Genomic DNA, 17182 nt, shown 5'->3' with positions numbered 1-17182 from the left:
TTAGAATTAAGTTGCTTATAGAGGATGATACTATGGTTCCTTTTTATTTTTTATAGAAAGAGTATTCGCTTATAAGGATAAGGGGAGAAATCACGCGGACTTGACTTAAGTTTTTTGTTCGTTGGACAAAAGGCCACATGGATCAGCCCGTGGACCAACATCTGGCTCTATTTACAAGGCTGTAATCGGATACAAGTTTTCTTGATTTGTTTTTAGAGAGTTTTAACTTACGGCATCCGCTCTTAATGATAATTCTTTATCATCAGACCAAGACACTAATTAATTTTTGGTGTAGGCGGGGATTAAATCTCAAATTTCTTATACAATCATCAGAAATTTTACCAGTCGAATTAATTGAAGTCTAAAAATTAACAAACTTTCCACCTTTGTGTATTAGTTGACTGTTAAACTAATGTAAAGTTAGCAAACCCAAAAATTGACATGACATCATAACCATCCTTTTGCTAGCACTCTCAGTCTCAGTTAAGGTTGAAACCGCCTCAGGCTTGGTGGTGTTGATGTGTCAGTTTGGAATCACCTTTGCTACCACTCTTTGATTTTTGTTCTCAGGAAAATTGTTTATTGGCATTGTTATTGAGTGCATATTGTCGTTTATATTTCTTTTCTTTTAACTATGGTGCAATTTGTCTATTTCAAACCCTATGGACCAATTTCAATCAATTTTTTTCTTCAAATTTAATGGCACAAACTATGCTCTTTGAGAAATTCATTTTCATGTATTTATTAAGGGTCATGGTATATTTGGTATACTTGATGGAACCCTAGTAAAGCCCAATTCAGATAAAGAGAAGAAAGACTAGAATAAATTAAAGGATACTAGTAAAAAAACAAACCCTTTATTTGATAAATTCATTTTCCCTACTTGACGTAAAAAAAAAAAAAAAAAAAAAAATCTCTATTGTGTTAACTAAGATCCACATATTTTATATAAGCTATGGATACATAGGAGTTATAATTTTAAATTTTATCAATATGATTGCAACTAATTGTCCCGAAAATGGTTCAAAAGTTTTTAACATTAGGATCTACCTGGCTCATCATCTTGATATCCTTAATTAGATGGTTCAAATTACAATACTAGTACCCACCTTCACTCACACTCTCTTTTGCCAACCTAGCCATCTCATTTGTTGATCTCATAAACTCCTCCCTCCTCTCTAACATCAAATCATTTACCATCTTTTCTAGCTATAATGACTTTATCACACACATCTTTCATGTCTAACCCTAATTTCCAAACCTCGTTCACATACTTACTATTCACTTGTTGGTCACCAAAGTAAGGCCAACAAATCATGGGCACTCCAACCCCTATGCTCTCTAAAGGTTGAGTTCCATCCACTATGAGTAAAAAACCCACCTATTGCCTCGTGGGCCAAGACCTCCTCTTGTGGGGCCCAATTCACAATATATCCTCTATCCTTTGTCCCTTCAACTAGCTCCATTGGAACTTGGCCCTCACCATCTTTTTGGGCCACTAAGTCAGGCCGTATGACCCATAAAAATCGCTTCTTGCTATTACCTAAACGATAACAAAATTCCATGAGCTCGTCCTTCGACATAACTGTAATGCTTCCAAAACTCACATGTATGACAGATTTCAATGGTTGAGCGTCAAGCCATGTCATGCAACTCATGTCCACTTCAAATAGGCTGTTCAAAGACTGAGATTGAAATGGTGGCACTTTGGCTTCAAGTCTAAATTTTAGGTGTGTGTGAAGGGGTCCAATGGAGTATACTTTGGAACAGCGGGTGTGTATATGGGAGAGTACAGGTCTTTCTAAATCTTCAAATGTGTTGAGAATAAGGGCATATGCTTGAGAGGTTCGTTTAGTCTCAGTCACAGCGACATGGAGCTGCCAGTTGTTCAAGTCACCAAACCGGCCAAAGCTTGGGAGGTCTCGGCAACGAAGAAAACTTTCCATGCCTGGGACACTCGTTACCAATCGGTCCATGTCCTCTTTTCCTATAGTTTTTAACGCATACACAACAATCATTAGTATAATAATAGTTTAAAACTACTGCTTAGCATAAAAAACATTCAAATTTATGTGTTAAAGAATGTGATTGGTGCCAATTTAACTTCATAATAAATAAGGGGCAATAATACTCATACACTTGCTTTTTTCGCATCCATTTTTATGTTTTAAAATTTGTATATTTTCCCATAAATCACTTAAATATATACTCTTTCATAATTGGTGAGATACTAATTTGTAAAATTTATAAGATAAAATTTGTAATACCCTATCATCGACCGCTTTATCAGTTTTGGTTGTTAGAGACTAATTCAAAATTTACAAGAAAGAACTATCAACTCTTTAATAAAGAGAGATTTCCAATTTTCCTAAGAAAGTATTTTGAATTCTAGCTTCGTCTCACAGTAACCAAAAATGATTAATGTTAACGTGTATAGTGTTGTGGGTTTTAGGCCTAACTAGATTACTTGTATAGCACACCTTTTTGTATTATACTCTTTCTTGTACTGCACTCATATGCCTCCTATATAAAGGCACTCATGTATTATTTCATGAGAAATACAATACAATTATTTAGTATTTTTAATATGGTATCAGAGCCATTGTTCTAACATTTTCTTAGCAGTTTTGTCTTTATTGGTGTTACTCCATTCTTAACATCGTTTCTGCCATCATAGCAGTTGCCGCAGCTTTTTGTCGTAGAACCTCTGACGTCTTCCAGTCGTTGTTCTTGGGTTCCGAACCTCCAGTCGCCATCGTTGAGGAGTCCCGCACCACATAGACCACTACACTTACTGTCTTCGCCGTGCATCTTGCTCTGAAAAGTATTTTGCAGGTACCACAGTGACCGTCTCGCCTCGATCTACTCAATCATGGAAGTCTCGTAGTCATTGAAGCTTGCACGCGCCCTTACGAGCTGCCCAAAGAAGCTGTGCCTCGGTCACGCGCCTTATGCATCGGCTTCTGTTCTTGCTAACATCATCAGTGACGTCATCACAGCCACGTCAGCCCTAGCTGATGTCACCCGCCACGTTAGCTGACGTCATCGTTGACCCTCGTTGACTAGCGTTGACCAGACCGTTGACTTTTCTCCAAGGTTGACTTTTTGCAGTCTAGGTGCTCCTTACCCAGTTTTTCACGTATATTTCATTTTTGCAGTTCATTTTTGCATATTTTGCTTCTAAATGAAGAATAAGGACAAATCTTCTACTTGTTGCAATAATCGTTGCCGACAATCCAGCAAGCGTTTTTGCAATTTTTGCAAATGTTTTGCCACAATATTGAGACTTGCTATCATCGTAACAAATCAACTGTTTCAATTTCTGCTACTATTGTTGCTAACACTGAGAGTATCCAATCAATGGCTCCCATCTCTGCACAGTCTAAGTCTTCAGGTCGCACTTTCACCATGTCCACAGATGACCTTAAAAACATTAACGCTAATGTCATTCGTATGGTTGATAATGTATCTTATTTCTCTTATCTCTTAGCTTTATCTAGTATGTCTCCTTCCTCTTGGCTTATAGATTCTGCTTGTTGCAATCACATGACACCTCACTCGTCCTTATTTTTTGAACTTAAACCTGCACCACACCCTCTTAATATTCACATAGCAAATGGTTCCACAATATCTGGTCATAATATAGGTTCCGTTTCGACCTCCAACCTCTCGGTTCTTAAGGTCTTTAATGTTCTTAACCTTTCTTACAATTTATTTTCTCTGGGACAATTAGCTGAGTTGAGTTATCGCATTATCTTTGATTATTTTGGGTGTATTGTGCAGGATCCAAGGACGGGACAGGAGCTTAGGACCGGTCCCAGAGTTAGGCGTATGTTTCTCGTGGACACCCTTCTTCTTCCACTTGTTGCTCATGTTTCTGTTGCTGCAACTGCTGCAGTTTCTTCTATTCTTTCTCTTGCACTTTGGCATGCTAGACTTGGTCACACATCTTTCTCTCGGGTATAAAAATTGGCTTCTAGAGCTTTGTTAGGTTCAGTGTCTATAGAAAATTTTAATTGTGTTTCATGTCAGTTAGGAAAACAACCAGCTTTGCCTTTCAATACTAGTGAATCAATATCCACTGATATCTTTGACCTTATTCATTCTGATGTTTGGGGGCCTTTCTCTGTCTCTAGTATTGGTGGATCTCGATACTTTGTTGTCTTTGTTGATGATTACTCTTGCTATAGTTGGATTTTTAATATGAGACATCGTTCTGAATTATTTCAAGTATTTTGTGATTTTGCAAAAATGGTTGAAACTCAGTTTTCCAAATGTATTAAAAATTTTCGATTTGATAATGCTCTTGAATACACTCAATATGCTTTCCAAGTTATTTTGCATTCCTATGGCTCTGTTCATCAACTAACTTGTCCAGGTATCTCTAAGCAAAATGGTAGAGCCGAACGAAAATTTCGTCATATTCTTAACATTGTTCGTACTCTCCTTCTCTCTACCAAAGTTCCTGCTCCTTTTTGGGGCGAAACTGTACTTCATGTTATTCATGCTATTAATCGCATTCAAATCCTGTCATCCAAAATCAAACTTCATATGAGCGCCTTTTTGGGTCATCTCCAGATTATCATCACTTTTGCTCATTCGATTCTGCCTGTTTCGTTCTTCTTCAGCTACATGAGCATAAAAAACTTGAGACTCGGTTAAGGCTTTGTTGTTTTCTTGGCTATGGCGAAACTCAAAAGTGATATCGGTGTTATGATCCTATTTCTCATCGTCTTCGTATCTCCCACAATGTTGTCTTTTGGGAACATCGCCTCCTGTCATCCAAAATCAAACTTCATATGAGCGCCTTTTTGGGTCATTTCCAGATTATCATCACCTTTGCTCATTCGATTCTGCCTGTTTCGTTCTTCTTCAGCTACATGAGCATAAAAAACTTGAGACTCGGTTAAGGCTTTGTTGTTTTCTTGGCTATGGCGAAGCTCAAAAGTGATATCGGTGTTATGATCCTATTTCTCATCGTCTTCGTATCTCCCACGATGTTGTCTTTTGGGAACATCGTCTCTTTGTCAAGCTCTCTCACTTTCGTGCCTCCCTATCCTCCTCTTTTGTCTTAGATCATTTTCTAGATAAGGCATATAATCCTACTGTAGTTGCTCCTGATCCTCCTGTAGTTGATCTTGATTCTCCTATAGACTTCTCTGTCCAACTACCAGATATCATTGATCCATTTCGTAGTTCACCCTTTAATAAACAGGTGGAAGATAAACAGGTCTAAGACGAGCTACCCAATCCTGAGCTTGGGTCCCTTGCTCCTGCTTCGCTTGAAGATCTTGCACAAGACATTCCACCTCGTCACTCAACTTGGATAAGATCTATTCCTGCACATTTACTTGACTATCATTGTTATACTGCCTTTGCTACACTGCACAAGCCTCACACCTATCGTGAGGCTTCCACTGACCTTTTATGGCCTTAAACAAGGTCCACGAGCTTGGTTTGCCAAATTCAGCTCTTTCATCTCTCGCTTGAGTTACATAGCCAGTCATTATGATTCTGCCTTATTTCTTCGTCGCGCTAACAAAAACACTATTTTACTTCTCAGTCAGCAGTTTGAGATGAAAGATCTTGGATATCTCAGCTACTTCTTGGGTCTTGAAATCACTCATCCTACATATGGACTTTATATTACTCAAGCCAAGTATGCCTCTATACTCTTGTCTCGAGCTGGACTCACTGATAGCAAGACTGTTGACACTCCAGTTAAGCTTAATGCGCATCTGACTCCCTCAGGGGGGAAACCATTGTCTAATCCCTTTCTTTACAGATGCTTGGTTAGAAGCCTAGTTTATCTCACTGTCACTCGTTCAGACATTTCCTATGTTGTTCACCAGGTGAGCCAGTATCTGTCTGCTCCATAATCTACTCACTATGCTTTTGTTCTGGGCATTCTTCAATACCAAAAATAGTGGAAACTCAGTCTTTTCTACTTTGCTCAGTCTTCTCTTATTCTCTGTGCATTTTCTGATGCTGATTAGGCAGGAGATCCCACTGATCGCAGGTTCACCATGGGCTATTGCTTTCTACTTTGCTCTTCTCTGATTTCTTGGCGAAGTAAGAAACAAACTCATGTGGCCCGTTCTAGTACTGAAGCAGAATATCGTGCCCTTGTTGATACCACATCTGAACTCCTTTGACTATGATTGCTTCTCAAAGACTTAGGTTTGTCTACATCCTTTGCTACTCTTCTTTATTGTGATAACTAGAGTGCCATTCATATTGTTCACAATGATGTCTTCCATGAACGGACTAAACACATCGAGATTGATTGTCATTTTATCCGTTATCATCTTGTCCATGGTGCTCTCAAGCTGATCTCAGTCTCCTCTAAAGATCAACTTGCAGATATCTTCACCAAGTCAAATCCTAAAGGACACCTTCGTACTTTGGTTGACAACCTCAAGTTGGTCTTACATCCACCTTGAGTTTGAAGGGGGTTGTTAACATGTATAGTGTTGTGGGCTTTAGGCCCAACTAGATTACTTGTATAGCACACATTCTTGTACTACACTCTTACTTGTATTGCACTCATTTGCCTCCTATATAAAGGCACTCATATATATTCTTTCATGAGAAATATAATAAAATTATTTAGTACTTCTAACAATTAATAAGAAAACAACTAAAAGCTTGCAAATGGATACCAAATTAATCCTACCTCTAATAGGAAGCTCGCCAGCTCCAATGATATTAGGAATAGAAAAATGAGTCCATAAGATGCAGGCATTAGTTGTATGAAAATAAATTATTGGAATCGGAAGCTCATTGGCAATATCACTGGAAAAACCACCAACGATTCCATCTACTATGATGTAAGTCACGAAAGGCACAGATTTGAAGCTGAGTTGATTTGGAGCCATGAGCATCTCCCTAAGAAGAAGCTTATTTTTCAAATTTAACGACTCAAATACCTCGAACAATCAGTCACCTGATCGTGTGTTAGGAGCTTTATGAGTTGCTGATGAAGGCATGAGGAATTGGAGTGCTTGGGCAACATCAGGCCAGTCGCTTGGCTCTATGTTATCTCAACACACCAATGGCTCCTTATGTCTATCTAGTGAAACTCCTAACTGCTCTTTGAGGGGGATAAGCCCAGTCTCCCTATTGGATTCAGAATGATGAGTGTGATGAAGGGCAGCATGTGGAGGCACCTTGCTCCACATGATGCCCCAAGGCCATGGCAGAGGAGGGCCATGGTGGGCAGAGATGAATTTTGATGATGGGCAACAACAGGTGGTGTTGACCTTTGTGATGGTGCATGACATTGGTGGCTTGGCTGATGGTTGCTTTGTGTGTGGGCTTGGTGGCTTGAGTGCAAGGCAATGTTGGCTGCTGTGATGATGATATGCTGTGCAAAGCATTGAGCTGGTTGGTGCTGGTAGAATGCATGGACTTGCATGAGTGGGCTGATGGCAGTTACTTGGTGTGCTGCATATGGGCATGCTGTGTAGGCTGTGATGCTGATGAGAAGGGCTTGGGTAGGGGCCAAGCTTTCTAAAACGTGATGGAACAATTGTGTGTGGGCTACAGAAGCATGGGCAGAAGCCCTATGATGATGTGCTGAGACATGGGCTGACATGTGCAGAGTGTGCAACGACAGTTATCAGCAGTTACCAAAGTTCCTAGCTTGCTGGATGTTCAGACCTGTTGAGTAGGGGCTGGAAACGTGGAGAGCAAGCCAAGACAACATCAGTTGAAGGTGTCCTAAGTCAGACCATAAGTGGCAGCTAGTCCTGGACAAGGGGGCAGTTACTTGGCATAACTGCTGCGACAATTATTTTTGTGCATATATCCTAGGCTGTTGGGATTGTCAATAGCAAAAGTATGTAATTTTGGCTTAGAGAATTTCGTGTGTATTCTTTAGGCTTCTTTTGTACTTGATATTGAGAATAAAGGTTGGGGTTGGTGCCTTGTAAATACTGTGTGTGTGTGTGTGTGTGAATTCCCTTGATAATTCTGTTCTAAGTGTTCCTATAGTGTGTGTGTGTGGAGTGTTGGCTGAGACTAAGTCAGATACTTAGTGTCATTAAAGGCAGAAAATTTAAAAGAAAAATTGACCCTGTGACATCGTGGGTGGTCACCGGGAAGGCCATCAAAGATGGTCTTGAATTGGAACCCTGGATAGCAACTAACATGGGTTTCAATATCAGTGTAACGGACAAGGCAGTCATGGGTGAAATCAGTGTTAAGGAAGGGTGACATGAAAGCCAGTAAGGCCAAGAAGCTCATCTAGCTTGAGCATTGAGTTCACATGTCCCTGCGCTGGAAAGGGAAAGATTAGAACATGGGCAGGACATTGCTCCATATGAACTTTTAGCTCAATGGTTTTACTTCACACTTTTCCTTCTGAGTTGTGACCCTCCTTTTACATTATCTGTGATTTTATGCTTAGTCATAATGAACGGAGATTCCAAGGGCATCGTTTCGTTTTTAACTTCTTTGTTGTAATTTTGATCTTTGTTTTATTGGTCACGTATGTCTTGCTTTCCTCCATGCCATAAAAATCATATGAAGAAGCTAAATGATTGGGCATGGCAAAACGGGCGGGTCGGGTTCGGGTCAGGTCAATCGGGTTGTGGGTCAAACGGGTCACGGGTCAAAAACAGGTCATCTTAAACGGGTTAAAAACGGGTTTGGGTCAATTAGGTTGCGGGTCGGGTCGAGTTGGGTCGGGTTGACCGTATTTTTCACATGAAATTTTTTTTTTATATATATATTTTTTATAAATAAAACAACATGTATTTGTCATTTGGAAAGTTATGCAACAAATTATTTGATGTAAAATGTATTATTTTGACTTCACCACTTATATCAAGAATGAATTCAGTTAAACTTATTAATACTTATTCAATAATTTTAAAATTATACAAATCCTAACATTGCTATCTAAAACAAAATAACACAAACATAAGTAAAACAAATACACATGTTTTATTTCTACACAATATCAACATTCCAAAATATAAAGAATAAAAACATATAAGAAATTTACAATCTTGAAAATTAATTTTATAATCTATTATCAATTGTGGTTGGCACTCTATTTCAATTTGAGATATACATTAAAATTTGATTGCTTACTTATTTATACATGATCTCTTTTATGAATATCATATCATTGTTAAGCAACACACACGTTAGGAAATATCGTAATTTATTTTGAAAAACCGTTTATTTTGGACATAAATTATTAAAAAATAAGTCTAAGCATTCATAATTTATGCTAATTTGATACTTGGGCTTCACTATTTTTACACTTGTGAGTGCTTCTCACACATGTCTACAATTTTAAATCTATATTTTTAACTCTACTGTAACCATATTATCTTGGCATGTACTTTGTTATTTGATATCTAAAAATCTTCACTCATTACAGAATGCTCAACCATTATCTTTCAATTAATTTGCATATGTAAATGTATCAATTGTTTCCTTAAAGCTCACAATAAACAATTAAACTACTATTGTCTTAATTTAATTTTTTTTTTAATAAAAAAAAAGTTTTAAAATGTGATTCGTTTTTTTTTTAATAAAAAAAAAAAAAAGGTTTTAAAAAAGTGATTCGGGTTCGGGTCGGGTTGACCTGCAAAAACTTGGAAAACTCGGGTCGGGTCACAGGTCAACCCATTTTATGTTTTGGGTCAAAAAAATCGGGTTCGGGTCGAGTATTTTTCGGGTTGGGTCAAAAAATTTTGACCCGTTTTGCCATGTCTACAAATGACAACGGAAGAAACTTCATTCTTGGTAGGTTCTAACTTGTTTGGTAGCTCAGCGGGTCGCTATGAGACGAAACCCCGTGGAGCCCAAGAAAGAGGTGTACACAATAGGACGTGACAATCCCAGCCTCAGAAATGAAGCCAAAAATTTTAGTTTAGTGTTTGATATGGTGGAAATGTTTTGGAACCTTATCTGCTTACGAACTTATAAAGCAATTAAATTAATTTTAATGTTAGCGTAAGATTAATTTAGGGTTCTCTAGTATATAAACTTTACGATGAGTATATTGTAAGAGTACAAATCTTCTGTACCATTTTTTGTGTACTACTTTATGTTTTATCAATCATAACTTGTCATGTACTGACTTTTTTTTTCATTTTAAACTCAGTTATTTTATAAGAAAAGTATAATAAATACATGAGAAGTTGTGATTAGTAAAATATATGATAATACACAACAAATGGTACAGTAGATGTATATTCATATTGTAATGGAACACACTTCAATATGAAATACGTAACCATCAAAGGTTTTTTGTTGTGAACATAATTAAGCCTCCTTGGGCCAAATTACATTAAAAATTTATGCTTCCACTTTTCTCTCTTTTCTCTAGAACAATTTTAACATTTAAATAGATATGGATCTCAAACCGAGTACCGACATAAGTAAAGGAGCACTAATATTTCCGATTGAAATTAAGAAAAAGAGAAAAGAAATAGATAACAGAACTATAAAAGTATATTCATAGAGTTATAATATATTAGAAATCATCAACAAAAGGAAAATTATTTGAGTAATAAGATTCATCTTTAATTTAATTATTCTTAGAATAATTAAATAAATCTCATTGGTTCAATTTTAATACAATAATGTATTATACAATACATGAGACGAAATCCTTTTAATTAATTATTATGATTTTTTAATAATAATTAATTTTTCATATTATAACTAGTGGTGTGCAATTTATAATTTACCCAATGAACTAAAAAAGAGGCTATAAAGTTAGAGGATGTTGTTTATAATTTAGCCAAAATATAAAATAATCCCAAGTGACACTAATTCAAACCAAATTTTAGATGAAGTGTAACTATTTAGTGTTCCGGAAATACAATAAATGCATGTTTTTTCCTCACATATGAATGGTTGGTCCTACCTTGAATTTAATTGGATTTGACTTACATTTTTAACTGGACATGCCCTTTTGTTTTAAAATACAATGGCAAGTAGTAGTGGGTAAGCCAAATTCAATTTAATTAATATGATTCAATATTATGTGACAAGAGCACATATATATTGATCTTCCAAAATATTGAATAATTACTCTTAGATGAAAAGACAGCAGATGAGAATTTTTTTTAGAAGAAGATGAAGTCATTCTAAAATGTGTGAATATGTAGGAAATTTACAAATCGTTGTAGATAAAGGGACACACGTTATTCATGGTGATCAATTTGTTTTATATATCATACAGTAAAACTACTAAGTACAACTGTAATTGGCTAAATAGGCAAGTGCTTGAACCCGTTCCAACAAATCCTTGGTAAACTTTGCAGCTCGAAATTATAAAGTTCTAACTCCGCATATTGTTAGTAAAATGGCCCTATAGTAATATTCTTTTAATTTTTGTTCACAACTTTCTACCTTTTATTATCAAAAAAAATTTTACAGAGCCATTTTTCAACCATTCATTTATATTCATATCTTACATATGATAAAGATGCGTTCTCTTGCATATTTATCAATCTATAAAAGCACACAGAATCCTACAAAATCCTTACTTGTGAGAGTTCTAAATACGTGCACCTAATCCCTATTCTAACTACAAAAGGAACCCGTCCAAGCTCTATTTGCGAATGAGATATTGATTATCTTTTCCAATTATGTTATATTAACCATTTACTCTTATCATTATTTATGAAACTTTATTCACATGAGCATACCTAACACCATTCCCTCTATAGGATTCCTCAATAGGGTTTGATATAGAAATTTCAAACAATGAATAAAGGACTAAAGAAGAATTGTAATTAATATATACATACACCTTGTTCAACGATATTGCAACTACTGATGATGGCTCTTGCCATCGTGGTTTTGATAATAATGATCGATCTAGGTTCCTGGATTTAGGGTTTAGGGTTTAAGTTTAAGAGTTAGAATTGTTATTTGATTTGAAGACGTGTTAAATAAGCTATCTTTTCTTGACGAAAACAAAATGGGCTTCGCATTTTTAATTGCAACCCAGGCCTTCATGTTATCTCTCTCATCTCTTGAGCTGTGAATTTCCACCCATAAAACAGTAAAACCCTTGAAATCATATGGAGCGAACGTTATAGATTGAAATTCAATCATATCTATAGAAAGATGCCAAAGGCCTTGTAGCTGAATTGGCATCTCCCATACACGAAATGCTTGGGGGTCTGGGGGGGGGAAAGAATTCGAGCTGTGGGGTTAGCAACATATTGTAATTATCTCTAAAAATATCTATAAAAGGATAAAAATAAATTTATTTTTTTAAAAAGACTAACTTATCCTTTACATGGATTCATTAGTGGCATCATTTTTATGATACATTAGTTACAATAAACTAGGTCATTAATTATAAAAAAAGAAAAAAAAAATTGTCACCACATTTATTACCATAAAAATTTGAATAGTATCATCTTTCTTAATTTGCAATTACAAGGGAATCCACCTGGTACTAGAATTCTAAATAATAACAACTCAAGAAATGATAGTACATACTATTTGGTTGTAGTCATGCTCATTAACCATATATTCTTGATCAAATGGTCCAAATTATAGTAAAAAACCCCGCCATTAGTCACACTTTCTTTGGCGAACTTAGCCTTCTCCACAGTTGATTTCATGAAAATCTCTATCCTCTTCTCCATCAAATGATTCACCATTTTTCTACTATAACTGTATCACACACATCCTTCATGCCTATTCCTAACTTCCAAACCTCACTCACAGACCTAGGGCCCGTTTGGATACTGCTAATTTTTCTGAAAATTGAAAACATTGTAACAAATAATTTTGAAACGCAAGTTGATTATTTTTGGGGCTGACTACTATAGCTCAGCTGAAAGTATTTAAGCTGCACATTTTTGCCTTTTTTTTTCTTTTTTCTTTTATTCACTCCTCTCCCACCCTAACGCCTGTCTTCGAGAAGAGAAGTCCACTCCCACCAGAGAAATCCATAAGGAAGACAACCAGTCTGACGCCAACAAAGAGCTCAGAAGAGAAATCCACAAGGAAGACAATCCAGTTCGACGTCTGCGAAGATCGGGTTCCCTCTGGTGTACTTTTCCTTCCATAAACCCATTTCACCCTTTTCCAATTTCACTCCTCTCCCAGCCTAACACCTCTCTTCTCATAAACCCATTTCATGCCTCTTCCAATTTCACTTGCTAACCCATTTGTTTAATTCAGGTTAGCTTTCATTATTTTGTGGGTTTTATTAGATTGAGTTTTGGTTGGGGTTTTGGTTTTTATTTTTTAATTTTTAATTTTTTTTATTATTATGCTAAATTTTTGCATAAGATTGGACCAAGTAGAAAGTAAATTTTAGAGATAATATTGAGTTTTGGCTGGGGTCTTGGATTTGATGGTAGTGAAGTATGATTTGCAAGGCTGAATGACATAATATTGTGTTTTGGACATGCCGAAGAACAATATAAAATAAAAAATTGTTTTATTGATCTGTATGTTTCAATGGAAAAACTTAAGATTCATGAATCATGAAGTCCCCCCCCCCCTTTAGTATAGTTTAGTTGCTGTGAGAACTGTGGAGCTAATGGTGTTTTTGTTTTTAAACATAAACCACAGAACATGATTTTGTTATAAAACTGATTGATTAGTTGCGTGTATTACATGTTTGGTTCTTTATGACCTCTGAATTCCCTTTTAATAAAGAGAAATGATATGTCCACAATATTTTTACAACATTTTTACAACAAATCCTAAGTGGCAGGATGTTACTGGTTGTTATTGTTGGGGCAAAAAAGTAATCTTAGTGTTAGGTTCAAATTTGAACCAATAACAACTAACCACCTATGATTTGTTGTAAAAATGTTGTAGACGTAGCACCTCTCAATAATAAACTATCATCCAACTTTAATCTATTGGTTAAAGATTTCTCTGGTAATGAGGCATTTAATCATCCATTTAATACCAACTAAGATGTACATGATGGTCTTATGTAATACGCCTATAAATTTGCTCCCCATGTAATCAATATAATATTGCAAATATTATAATTTGCTTCAGAACACTAATAGTGACATCTTAAAAATGTAAATAAAATTTTGGGATTGTAGTCATTTTACCAAAAATTGAACTTTCTCAAGCCATGATAATGTAGTGGTTTTGTGGGAATTTAGACACTTATAAGCATTTGCCCAATGGAATGCTTATGAATCCTCGTGTTGAAGGGTATTGTGAAGTAAATGTCACATTGGAAATGTATTTGCCAATTGAAATGCACAATTTGGCTCCCTTAAGATCTATAAAGCCCTTGAAGTTTGAAATCCATCTTTGAAATGTTGGCTATTACACAAAAGGTAAATCCTTTAGAATTGGGAAAATTTAGTTTTAGTCAAAGGAAATCCAAATTGCTGCATACCATCAATCATAATGATGCTTAATTTCTATTGATGCCGGCATTTTTTATTATGGACTTCTAGCTTCCATGTTAGGTAACAATGAAGCAAACACAATGTTGCAAGTACCATACCTTGCAACAAGGTGCAACCAAGGTTGGTTGCCTGCAGTTGCAGTCACTGTCATGTTCCCCCTAGGTGCATAATGCTTTTAGGATTTTGAATAATAAAACATTAAATATATCTTAAACTGAGCTGTTGATAAAGTCCCTAATATATTAATCTTGAACAACAAAGTGTTTTAACTTGACCTTGATGGCTATACTGCCACCACTACAATTTTCCATTAAGCTCTTACAATCAGCATAAAAAGATAAATAACTAGCCTTTGGTGCATTCCTTTGGTATTTTACCACTCGTGCAGAATGCATTTTTCCCCGTTGCAATCGTGCCTTCAAACATGATTTTCATGGACTCAACATTCGGCATGGGTTTGTTTTTAAAGGTTAATGCCTTGGGACATGCCTACATGTGTAGAACTAGTGGTTAGAACACAATATAGTTGTAGACAATTGAGTTTTTCACAATGCTGTAAAGTGAACTAAACTCAAGCTTTCGGGTCCACCACTCATCATTGGCCTCAATCTTCTCAATTACAGGATCATAACCCAACCTAGTCTCACGCTCAAAAACCTCCTTCCAAGTCTTTCACTATTTTCTCAGATGATCCCATTTGTTTTTAAATTTCAAGTGAGTCACCACTTTTCCCATTTCACCCAACTGCTTAATTACTGTATCAACCCCTTCCTTTCTCAAAAATCCTCCATTCCTCTTGCCGTTTAGGACTTGAGCAGCACACAAATCACAAAAAGCTCTTAGTTCAGTTGGATCTTTCCGCCCAGTTCTCACATCATTACCAGCGTCTTTCAATTTCCCCTTACCCATTTTTGCTACAACGGAAGTCTATACTCATTGAGGCATTTCGACAAATAGTTCGTATGCATATCATAATCAGTTACACATGCCCACATGAAAAATGCAAATTAAACTCACATAGTCCAAATACAACATAGGCAGGAAGAGAAGCCCACATATTAGTGTCATGGAAACCACAAAAACCACACACAAACGTTGAACAAAAAAACCATAGATTAATATTATGGAAAACACAAAAACCACACACCAACAGATTAGAGGGTATGAGAAATTAGACACAACTTACATATAAATGTTGTGTCTCTCGCCCACAGTGGCGACAACAACGTCCCAAGCGAAGAGAAGGTGGGCTCGAACGAAGGAAAAACAGAGGAGATTTGTTTTGATGGATTCGTTTGTTCCGCGTAATGGGTTTGCAATTATTGTGTTTCCTTTGTTTTGATGGTTTATTAGTTGGTGGGTAGGTGCAATTTATTGAAGAGGAAAAGGACGGAGCATTGAAGCGCATTGAAGACATTTTTGTCACGGCAGTTGAGAGAAAGAAGAAACTTGAATGCAAAAATTAGCCATTGGCGTTGCGCAACGTTTTGTGTTTCAGTCCTCTGCTTCGTGGGTTAGATGAGTGAAATATCCCAGGTTTAAGTTAAAAACAAAACGCACCGTTTATGAATTGTACACAGTGAGAAATATCCCAGGTTGTAGTAGCGCGTTTCCATTAGTGGATGTGTCCATGAACAGTACACGCATGCAGTGCGTTAATGAAACGGTGCGTTCAGGTTATCATCCATGCGTTTCAGCTGGAAGTTGCGGGTTTATTTCTTGGGCACTATAGCCGTGGGTTCCACGATGTGTAAAATGCAAATGTACAAACGCAGCACCAGAAACGCAATCCAAATGGGTACCTACTATTTACTTGTTGATCAGTTAAAGTAACCAACAAATCATGGGCACAATAGCCACTATGCTCTCTAAGGTAGAGTTCCATCCACTACGAATCAAAAACCCACCTATAGTGTCGTGGGCCAAAATGTCCTCTTGTGGAACCCAACCCACCATATATGTTGTATCCTTTGTTCCTTCAACAACTTCACAAGTAGATGCAATATTTTATTATTAGGTAGATGCAATGTTGTTTCTTCTCATTGTGGTTAATAATGTTTTCTTAAAAAAAAAAAAAAAGAGATGCAATATTAATGAGTGATTATAAGACCACAAACCATTTCACAACTTATTTGCCATATAATAACGTGGCAAATTTTGAGTAGTTTTCTTATTTACAAGTCTTCCTCTCACACCCTACTACAGGGAAATGCTAGAATTATAATTATTTTTTCAAACTTTTTAAAAATATGTTGATGTGATGAGTGAATATTGGTAAATAAAAAAAAATGATGTTAGTGGTGGACCGATATGACAACCAGTAATTGATCAAAATAATAGTTTGTAAAAGTATTATAAAATGGTTTGTTCTTGTAACATTACTCCCCTACCATATTATAGTTATGATAAGAAATTGTGAAATAATTTGTAGTCTTAAATTTTTATTTTTTCATATTATTATCATTGTATTATTGTATAAGTAGATTCCATGTTCAGGAATTTATATAGGAATTTTTTTTCAACTACTCCAAATGTGGCGGTCCCGAGTCCACATGGATCGTTTCAACTCTTAAAAAGGAAGCAAGTCTTTTAATTAAGAAATGCTTGGGAAGAACTTTTATTAGGTGTTTAAAAATAATAAATAGTGAGTCTCGCTGTTTTAATGAAATAGGGATCGGAAGTGCTATAAATAGGAAGCCTGAATTATATGGTCCTCCAACTATGGGTTAAAGCCAATTTGATACCACATGTATTAATTCTATGAATTTAGTCTTTTAAATATTAATTATGCCAAATTAAATCCT

The 17182-nt window shown here is 36.1% G+C and overlaps 1 pseudogene; it reads right to left on the bottom strand.

Moving 5' to 3' along the window:
• Nucleotides 1-1023: 1023 nt before the first annotated feature.
• LOC142640044 (7-deoxyloganetic acid glucosyl transferase-like) lies at nucleotides 1024-8323 on the bottom strand (annotated as a pseudogene).
• Nucleotides 8324-17182: the final 8859 nt, after the last annotated feature.

The sequence above is a fragment of the Castanea sativa genome, chromosome 6 (assembly GCF_040712315.1).
Source record: "Castanea sativa cultivar Marrone di Chiusa Pesio chromosome 6, ASM4071231v1".
Lineage (NCBI taxonomy): Eukaryota > Viridiplantae > Streptophyta > Magnoliopsida > Fagales > Fagaceae > Castanea > Castanea sativa.
Note: the sequence above shows the minus strand (reverse complement) of the source record. Positions and strands in the feature narration are given on the sequence as shown.